The 10,478-nt window shown below is 32.2% G+C and overlaps 1 long non-coding RNA gene across 2 annotated transcripts; it reads right to left on the reverse strand.

Moving 5' to 3' along the window:
* Positions 1-4,769: 4,769 nt before the first annotated feature.
* Positions 4,770-6,158, reverse strand: LOC145074856 (uncharacterized). Of its 2 annotated transcripts, XR_013692142.1 has the most exons (4): positions 5,966-6,158; positions 5,759-5,859; positions 4,966-5,456; positions 4,770-4,875 (listed from the first exon to the last, which is right to left on the reverse strand). It is a non-coding gene; the product is annotated as an uncharacterized LOC145074856 (long non-coding RNA). The 2 variants fall into 2 exon arrangements; XR_013692141.1 differs by having other exon boundaries at positions 4,776-5,456.
* Positions 6,159-10,478: the final 4,320 nt, after the last annotated feature.

Raw genomic sequence — 10,478 nt, forward strand, 5'->3', positions numbered from 1 at the left:
AAGAATGAATTGAGATACAAAAACGAATGATTAATCAAATGGAATGAAACTTGGATTCCAGTAAACGGATCTATGAACAGTAAAAGATCATATAATTTGGGCTCAAGATTAGAAGAACAATGAACACTAATGGATCGAAGTTGATTAGGTTGGATCAAAAATAATTTAGGCTAATCTTTTGATTGAACTAACAAAAATGATTGGACCAACAATGGGTTAGAAAATTAAATGGATCCAATCAGAGTTAAAATGAACACGTAATCGATCATAAGAGCACAATTCCGAGAGATCATCGAGAGACTCACCAAAAATTGTTCGTATTGTATTGATTGTTGCCAAATCGAGAATCGTTTCTTCAAAATTTACTTTAATCTTCGAAGACCCACTCTGATAGCAAATGTAGTGAATTATGAGCATCTGATTTGACCTGAGGAATTGTAAGAACACAATGAACATGATGATTTGGATGCTAAAAGATGTATTTGATCATAGTAATGACTACAAAAATAGATCTAGATCTAGTTCTACATAAATATCTCAATCACTAATCATAATGAACTACATCTCTCAACACACTCTACTAGTGGGTTTATTAGGGAGGATTATTGCAATTATTACATTAACTAGGTGTGAAACCCGTGTACTACACGGGTTAATTAAAAAAAGTTAAATATTAAGATGTAAGTATTAAACATTTTTTAAAGTAAATTTTAAAATAAATACAAACAAAATTATGAATAAGTAACTAATTCAATCTATATCAATAAAAAAACTATTGATATATTTTAAATAATTATGATGAATATCAATGTGTAAACATTAAGATTTTTTTAAGTAAAATTTCAAAATCAACGTGTAAACATATTGTAAATAATTATTGTGAATAACAAAATTCCAAAGACTTCTTTGAATACACTTTAGTTATCATATTGTTAAGTTTACCGTTATTGTCTAAAATTAATATTTTTAATTCATCTCTTAGCTATGGACAATACAACATATAATTTTTTTCAATGAACTATAAGTGAACACTGGCTATCTCAAAAATAACCCTACCTTTAATAACTTGTCATCACAGAACATACCGTAAATATAAGTTGTGTTCATTGAAATTTTAAACAAAACTTTTTATCTGAATAACGATAATAGTTCACAACCATACATTTTCCAAATTACATGGCATCAATGCCTCTTTGTCTTAATGTAGATTCATGAATAATAATAGTAACAACATTTGTTTCGCACTAGTACAGAACATGTTTAATAAAGCGGTTTATTTTATTTTTTGATACGATTATTCAACCGCTTCAAAAAATATAGCATTCTAAAATAGTGTTGTTTTTTGAGGCGGTTCTTAAACCGCCTTAGAAAATGTCCAAAACCGCCTCATAAAAATAGCTTCATAAATGATACTTATTTTTTGATGCTGTCCAGAACCGCCTTATAAAATATAGCTTCATAAAATAGAGTTATTGAGTTATTTTTTGATGCTGTTATTAAACAGCCTTAGAAACACAATTATTTTTTGATGCTGTTATTAAACAGCCTTAGAAAATAGAGTTATTTTTTGATGCTGTTATTGAACAGCCTTAGAAAATAAACGGCCTTTTAAAATACAATACGAATTGCAACATAAAATATCATAAACTGCTTGATTTACAATACAGAAACAAAACAACAAAAAATCATAATAGATGTAAAGGCACAAACCATACAAGAGATTCAAATTATCTTAATAAAAAAACACATTCTTTTCTAACCTTTTCATCCTTGTATCTATTTACAAATTGATATAATAACTTTAGGTATGTAAGTTGTTAAGGAAGTTAACTACAGAAGTATATTCAAGTTTTTTTTTTTTTTTTTGATATAGACGTGTTCAGTTTCGTTATCACCATCTTCATATGGTCCCTCTTCGGTATCTTGCAGACTTTTGGAGATGATGCCCACCTTTGACTCTGTAACCTCACTTGGGTAGGAATTCAGAAGCTAATTAAATTACAAAGTAATTTTATCAAAAGGCATACAATCCATTTAATTAAAAGGTAAATTACATAGGTTAGAAATATTATCAATACAAAGGAAAAAACTTGCCTTGATTCAATTTTTGTAGATAAAAGACATGAGATTGTTACTTTTTTTAGGTTTTTTCTACCTTTATATCTTCCCCTGCATAGATATGTGCTCTCCTTTGAACTTCACAAGCTTCTTTGCCCAACCCATTCTTTCTTCCACAACCTAACTTAAGAAATCAGAGTATCAGACATATAGATTAAGTAATTTTATGAATCAAAATTATAAATCAGAAACATACATGTTAGTCTTGACGCTGGGGTGATCGCGATGGACAAAGATGATTATAGTGGAGGTCGACTCCTCAAAGATTATTCAGATTCATCACGGGTGAGAGGGCCCAAGGATGTTGGTGAGGGCGGCAGTAGTAGATGATATTAGGGTTTGTGTGGCCAAATGAAATTAGATTAAGGAAATATAAAGGGGAAGATAAAGACATCGCGTGGGGAATGAAATTTTGGAATGAGCTTCAGCCTGGGAACAAAAATAAAGAGGGAACTCAATCCAAAACCGCATCAAAAAATGCATTTGCTATTACTATAGTTTTGGAAAATGGCATCAAAAAATACATTTATTAGTGCGATTTTTAAAAGCAGCATCAAAAAATGTATTTATTAGTGCTTTTTAAGAAAACAGCATCAAAAAATACATTTATTATTAGTGCGGTTTTAGAAAACAGCATCAAAAAATATATTTATTAATGCGATTTTGAAAAACAGCATAAAAAATGCATTTATTAGTGCTTTTAAAGAAAATAGCATCAAAAAATGCATTTGTTAGTGCGGTTCCTTGATTTATTAATGCTAAAGTGTTTTAATGGTACGGTCGTAGGGTAAAACCGCACCAAAAAAAAAAACCTCATCGCACTAAAAAATACGTTTTGTACTAGTGTCGGGGGACGATTAATACGTTGTTTTTGTTAATAGTTCACAACTTTACACATTCCAAATTACATGGCAGCTAATAGTTTATTAACTTTTTAATGGAATTTAATATAATGTTATTAGTTTTCTTTTAGCGGTTGTTCACGAATGTAGGAGGGGTTGAAATTGTTTCTTTTCAGAAAATAATTTCTTTTACGTCATTAGTTTCCTCTTCAAATACAAATCATTAATATTTCAAGAAATATATGTTTTCTTCTCGATAATTCAAACTTATGATCTAGTATCAATTAATACAAAATAATAGCCCACATGCATTGGACATTTTTATACAATTTGAGTTTTTTCCAAGACAATTTTTTGAATTATAATAAAATTAATATATAAATAATTTTGAATGTATAGTATTACATGAGTTAAATAAAATAGTGATCATAGTGTCGTATATACAAGTATGTGTATGTTAGTGGTTGTGACTATGTGTGACTGACTTTTTTTTGGTCCTTATTTAAAAGTATTAGAACACTTTGTCCTTGACGTTAACACCCATAGAGATGGGTCCTAAGTGCATGTGAAATCACAATTTTCCTATCCATTTAATATATAATTATAAAATGTTTATTATGCCTAAGTTACATACAATCATCACACATCACAGACGCATACATACAACACAGACACACACAAATAAATGTAAAATACAAGAAATAACAATACTTTTAAAAATAATAGTATGTTGGTATTTTTCGTCATCAAAATGTAATTTCCTGTGGCATATTTTACTTAATAAAACCAGATGCTCTAAGTGGCAAAAAAAAAAAAACAACATTTGCTTTTATAGTAGATGCAAAACTCAAACAACAGAATATTTACTATGACTAATTCCCAAATAAAAGTAACACAATCATAGAACTTCAAGTGTGTAGAGCTTTGAAATGGAGCTAAAATATTGGAAACTTTTACAAAATCAAATGTAAAGAAGGCTACAAAGCTAAGAGGACAAATTAACCAGATCCATTCATTTAACTCCAAGCCCAAGGTGTTGTTCTGTACTTTTATCCAAATTACCAACAAACCACCAAGAATGAATCGTTAGTGTCTATTTTTGAAGTTGTTACACACTACTCATGGAAGGAAGGACCAACACTAGCAACCATAGTGAAACTTGATCAACAATAATTCCATTGGGTCAAAAAATGCTAAAATTTCAGATTTTTTTGGTAAAAACTGCAAAAAAGAGCAACATACTCACAATTTGAAATTTTTTGCCCAAAACAAAATAGTTAATTTTCTACCAAAATTCACATTTTAATAAAAGAAATATATTTTCCATTCTTAAATGGTTTGTTTATTTTAGAATATTTATTACTACATTAAATATGATTTTATATGGATTTATTTGATGTTTTTTATTTATATTTTTTTGACCCACTCAAATAGGAGTAATAAAGTATCATCTTACCTTCTGACAATGAAGGTAGTTGTAATAACCCATATCTAATGCCTAGCCTTCTAATCACCTGGATTTTCCATCTGATCATGCAAAAAAGTAAAATACAAAGCAAATAAACTTATCATTATCATAAATATGATACTGGAATCGGGGAGAGGAACTTTTTGTTCCATCCCGAAAGGTAGGAGAGGGACTCACTCTTGATCTATCGTTTGCGCAAAAGACGTAAATGCCCCTGATCTCATAAAAAACAACCCTAAAAAGCTTTTCCATTATAACAAATGCAGCTTATATAAATTACAATTTATGCCTAACTCACCAGGTTACTGTCCTGACTTTTTGTCTTGTTTTTTATTTCTTTTTGTCATGACTTTTTGTCTTGTTTTTCATTTCTTTTATAGATACCTCAGAAGGGACATAACATGCATTTTGTATCTCAACTAAAAATAGCATACATGACCCCAACATCTTCACATGGAAAGTAAAACTTTTATGATCACAATACATTTAATGGATAAAAAGTCTAAAACTTTACAAGAGTAAAGAATGTAATCATACATCTATATACTCTCTCACAGCAGCATGAAACTTATAATCATCACCTTTGTACATGGAAAGGATGTTGCCAGAAGTAAGTCCTACAAAATCAGCCAATTTTCTCATAATTTAAAATTTAAAAAAATGACTTGTTTGGTAGATAATGGCTTGAAAGTCTAAAAATGATCTTAAAGATGATGCGTATTACCCGTGCAAATGAGATAGCCACTACCGATGGTAAGGACCAAACGAATGTCTAGTAAATTGTTTTGAATTATCTAAATTTCTTTTCATTAATATTTGTGTTTATCTATAATGCTTTCATCCAATGTCATAATTGAGGAGTAACCCGAACGAAAATGAACTTTACTTGGAAAAAACATTAGAAATGAATTAAGACCCACCTATTATTATCATATCAATTCATATCTATATGTAAAGGAGAATCTAGCATACCTTGCTTATCCATGAAACCTTGTGCTTGTTATAGAATGTCCTCACCTTCGTCCATACTACACATAAACAACATAAGATAATAACATAGTAACATACCGATTAAACTGATATATTTGGTTCAAGCATTTAATCAAACACGTTGTATGCATAAAATACAAAACTGATACACTCAACGGAAGAAAAGTGCATATGGAGATGGAAAAGTGAAACCAAGTCTACATGATTTGGTACAAAAGAAACAATTATGGGATACAAAATTAAGGATTCCATCAAGAAGTAACAGAGATGGCGGTATGTACATGAAATCGACCAAAAATGAGCAGTTGTACAAACTGAGCAATGTTTATGAATAACTTACGATTAGAAGATCCTTATTGACTTTATGGAAAATCGCTTTATCCTTCTTGGTTTCAATAATATCTTTATTCAAAAGGCCATTAAAACCCATATTTCATTTTCCTAATGTATGCAGGGAAAAGTTAAATCCAACTCATACCAAAAACCAACAACTAAATGCCAATCACAACTCCAATGTTAAATTGATTTTTAGAGAAATCGGACTTACTAGGCTATGACAAAGACGACAACCATTCGAGGAATGTGAAGCGAAAGTAATCGACGGGGGCAAAAGTTCCTTTCAAAATGCCAATCGCGACTCCAAAACCAATTACAGAAAAGAAATTACACCCAAATCGATTGTAGCTTAGTTCAAATCTGAAAATCAAAGGCTAATTACCCGGATGTAGCATTTCGAACATTGTTTCGGGTCGAAGGAACCAAGGCCGATCCATTGGATTGATATCCTGGTTTATAGTATGTTACTATGCTGTAGTGATCTGTTAGATCTGTATCCTGGTATGTAGGATGTTGATATGCCATAGTGATATGTTAGATCTGTATCCTGGTATATAGGATGTTGCTATGCTGTAGTAATCTGTTAGATCTGTATCTTGGTATATAGGATGTTGTTATGCTGTAGTGATCTGTTAGATCTATATCCTAGTAGATAGGATGTTACTGTTCTGTATGACTACTTGTATATGCTGTTATTGATTGATTGTTATGATATATGTTGATGTGTTATGGTTGGTTGGGTTGAGGCGGTCCTGCTTTGTGCTGAAGGCCAAGACACCCAGGGCTGTTCGGATAGACTAAAGGCCTGCGAGGCGGTATAGTCAGACTGAAGGCCAAGACACCCAGGGCTGTCCGGATAGACTAAAGGCCTGCGAGGCGGTATAGTCAGACTGAAGGCCCAGAGAGCGGTCTAGATAGGTTGTATGCCCGATGCGGTGGTCCAGTAATGCTGAAGGCTCTGAGAGCGGTCCATATAGTCTGTAGGCCTGCAAGGCGGTCCATTCATGCTGAAGGCTCATGTATGCATGCTATTGTTGTTATGTCGTATGGTGGTACTTTGGGGGAAACTCACTAGATTTCGTGCTTACGGGTTCAACTTATTGTTTCAGGTGCTTCATAGGATTGTGGGAAAGCGAAGGCGTAATCGTGCACATCTTCCTATTTTTATGACATTGGATATTTGGATACTCTGATTTTGAATAATACTTTTGAAACATTGGTTTTGTAAACACTTGATGGAAGAAATGGGGTGTTTTTGAAAAGTTAAAATTTATTGAAATTTTTTGATGTTACAACTTAACAACTAAAAAAGTTGTTGATAACCATTCTTGACTTTGATTGTTTGACTTTGTTGACTAAAGTTGGGTTTGACTTCTAACAAAAAGAATGAACACACTATGACACAATATTGTTTCCGATGGAAAACTTCAAATTAGTTGTTGATGGAGTTTCTATGATTTAAAAGGTAAGGGTAATATGGTACTATTAGTTATTATTTAAGTTTTAATGATTTTATAATATTAAAAAATATGTTTGCGCAAATATGATATTTTAAAGATTAAGAACGTCAAATATGATATTTAGATATTAGGTTGGACAAATATGATATTTTAACGTTTAATAAGGGTATATATGAAATTCTCCCTAAAATTGAAAACCAAAGTACTAAGCCGCATTGTCTAGGTCCGGTCCGGATCAGGCTTGGTCAAATCCAAGGTCGGGTTCATGTGTGCACCTCTACAATCACAGTTTATGTAATAAGGTAACATAGACAGTAATGCTACTATGACTCGTACTCATGCAATAATTGTTGTATGTTACTTATCATTTGAGCAAAATCATCTCTTTCTATCGATGGATTTCTGGGTTCATGGCAAAATACATATAAGACCTCAATGAAAAGGATGATTTTTCTTCTTTCATTCTATAATTTCCCTGTATATAATATTGTTTTGCGGTTTTTAGCTTATGTGACTCCTTTTTCGGTTCCGAAGAATGATCATGTCCCACAATGGCTTGAGTATCAAATTAATCAAGGAACATTTATAAGGAGATTTGAGAGAACAAAGTGCTCGATCTTACTTGAACTGGATTGATTCTATACGCTCATACCTACAAAAAGTGTCAGATAAAATGCTTGGAGATATTATGTCTTTCTCTTCTGCAGTTGCAATTTACAATGTTGCCAAAAGGTCCATTTTGTATCTATATTTAATATTTAATTATTTGTATAATTAAAAATAAAAAGGATCCATCCCTTTTTTTATAGGTTTGCAGTGATGTTGACAACTTGCATTGATGATGATAGCTCTGACCAATCAATGGTTTAGACTAAAGAACCTTGACCAGGAAAATGTGTTTTTGTAGTCAATGTTATAGTATTTTCATGGCTGCCTGCATAATTAAATGTCAACTAATTGATGACCTGTCATGATTACAATACGAGGAAAATTATAAAAATAGACTAATCTCTTAATTATTTTGTGGAAAATAGCAAAAAAAAAAAAACCCAAATTACAAAAATAGATACCAAAATTGCAGATGGACTCGGTCAATCTGCGATTTTACTTGTCTATTTGTGATTTCCCCCTTTTTTAGGAGTATAAAAACGTAATTTTTTTTTCCTTTCATTTTTCAATTTTTTTGTTGGAGAACTTTTTCTCTGGAGGCACTATGGACGATTTCATTTTTCAAACGTTTTTCGAACATTTTGTTGGAGAATTCATTTTATTAGAGGGGTTTTAAACAAAATTTCCAAACAAATAACAACTAAAGTGATAATTTTTTGCAAAACTTTATATATAATAAAGTTATTTCGTAGTCAAACCCTATCAATTTCGTAGTAAAAAATAAATAAATAAAAGAAAAACACAAAATCACAGGTGTGATGAGAGGAAATCGCATATAAACTTAGTTCATCTTCGATTTTAGTCAGAGATGGGATGTTTATACGGAAAAAATCAAAAAAACAAAAAAAAACCACCTATGCTTTAGCGACTTGCATGTTCGCATTTTCATGGCCATATTTGTACTTTGTTTTGTTTTGTTTTTTTTATTATTTTTTTTAGCTATAGGGATTAGGCTAGATTTGTAATCTTCTCTTATAATATTTGCTTAGGTTCTTGACTTCTGGTTGTGACAGGACTCCAGTAATTATATATCTTTCTTCACTTGTAATGTCATCCTGATGAAGCAAGAGCTGCTGTGAACTTGAACTTTGTGTTGCCAATGGCTAATTGCAGGTCATTCTCATTTCTGATAATGATTGCTTACCTTTCAATCCCTTTTAACAACACATGAAGATCCATCTTACAAGGAAAACAGGTGGGAGTGATTCTTGATATGAATTCATGGGCAGAGAGTGATCCTCAGTCCTCACTAGGATTGTTATTATAACCAGGGATACCAAAGGAGAATCACTGCGTGCCTTGTGTGCTGGTAATGTTTTTTTTTTATACTCTTTTTTGGAAAACTTTTAATTTTGAATGTTAATATATCGTTCATGGACATTCGGTTCTGGCTCTTCTAGAAAACACTGAAGTGCAAGCGATAATAGGTCCAGCAAGATTCTTGGAGGTTTTGGCAGACAAGGCTAACATACCGATTCTTTTGTTTTCAACAACTCTCTTTTCGAATCAGAATCCTTATCTTCTTCAAATCGCACAAGATGAAACCACCGGGTTGAAAGGCGTTGCTGCCATGCATGGTAGAATCTTTTAAAGCCAAGAATGTGATCTTTATCTGTGAGAACACTGCAAATATGAGAGAAATGGCTACTTAATTATATATTTAGTGCATTCCAAGAGAAAATCATACTCGTGACATATACAAGCCTAATTTCAACCTCTGCCAACCATGAAGATATCAAGGAAGTGGTTCTTAAGCTTCAAACTATGCATGACATGGTTTTTGTCATGCATACACCGCCTTCTCTAGCAACCGATGTTTTCTCCATGGCCAAAGAACTGGACAATGGACATGATGGGTAAAGGATACATGTACGTGGATCATAACAAGTAAGACTATCAACAGGATCTTACTTGAGAGAAGAATCTGTTCTATAGGCTCGTACCTCTGTATTCTTGTTTCTTGTTTTTCGAAGAAGACAGAAACCCATGTCTGGTTGATGAGCCATGACCATGTAACAGAGTGAGTTGCCAGCCCATTTGATGGTTCTTGGCATGGTTACATGGTTGTCTAACAGATAAATAAGTTTTTTTAGATAAGACCAAAGAAAATGGTTAACATGGTTTTCTTTTCATTTTTTGTTCGGTGGAATTTTGTTCAGATTGCATTTTATCTATCTTCGGCCGATGCTTTCACTGGGAATACAGGGTTAATGCATGGCGGAAATGTCACAAACTTAGAGATGCAAAGCAAGTGTTCAATGAAATGCCTGAAGAAGATTATATTTCTTCTAGGGCCAGGTTTTCACCTTTATCAATTATGACCACAAGTTTTCACCTGTATCACTTTATGTCTACCGTAATTCATAAAATATAAACTATGGACTTCAAATGAAATTGCGCCACTGAACATGTAAAGTATAGTACTAGACCAGAGAAAATGAGTGGTTTCTTGTCAAAAGATTGCTTCTCAGTCTTCAGAAAGAACACTGCTAGAAATTCTAAGCGTACTTAAAAACCTTATGCTGATGTTAACTAATTCGAAGATGCCTTTGAAAAGGGGTATGGTTGACATTTTGATTTATTTTCATATATTTG

This window comes from Lactuca serriola, chromosome 9 (assembly GCF_051521515.1).
Source record: "Lactuca serriola cultivar US96UC23 chromosome 9, Lser_US96UC23_V15, whole genome shotgun sequence".
NCBI lineage: Eukaryota > Viridiplantae > Streptophyta > Magnoliopsida > Asterales > Asteraceae > Lactuca > Lactuca serriola.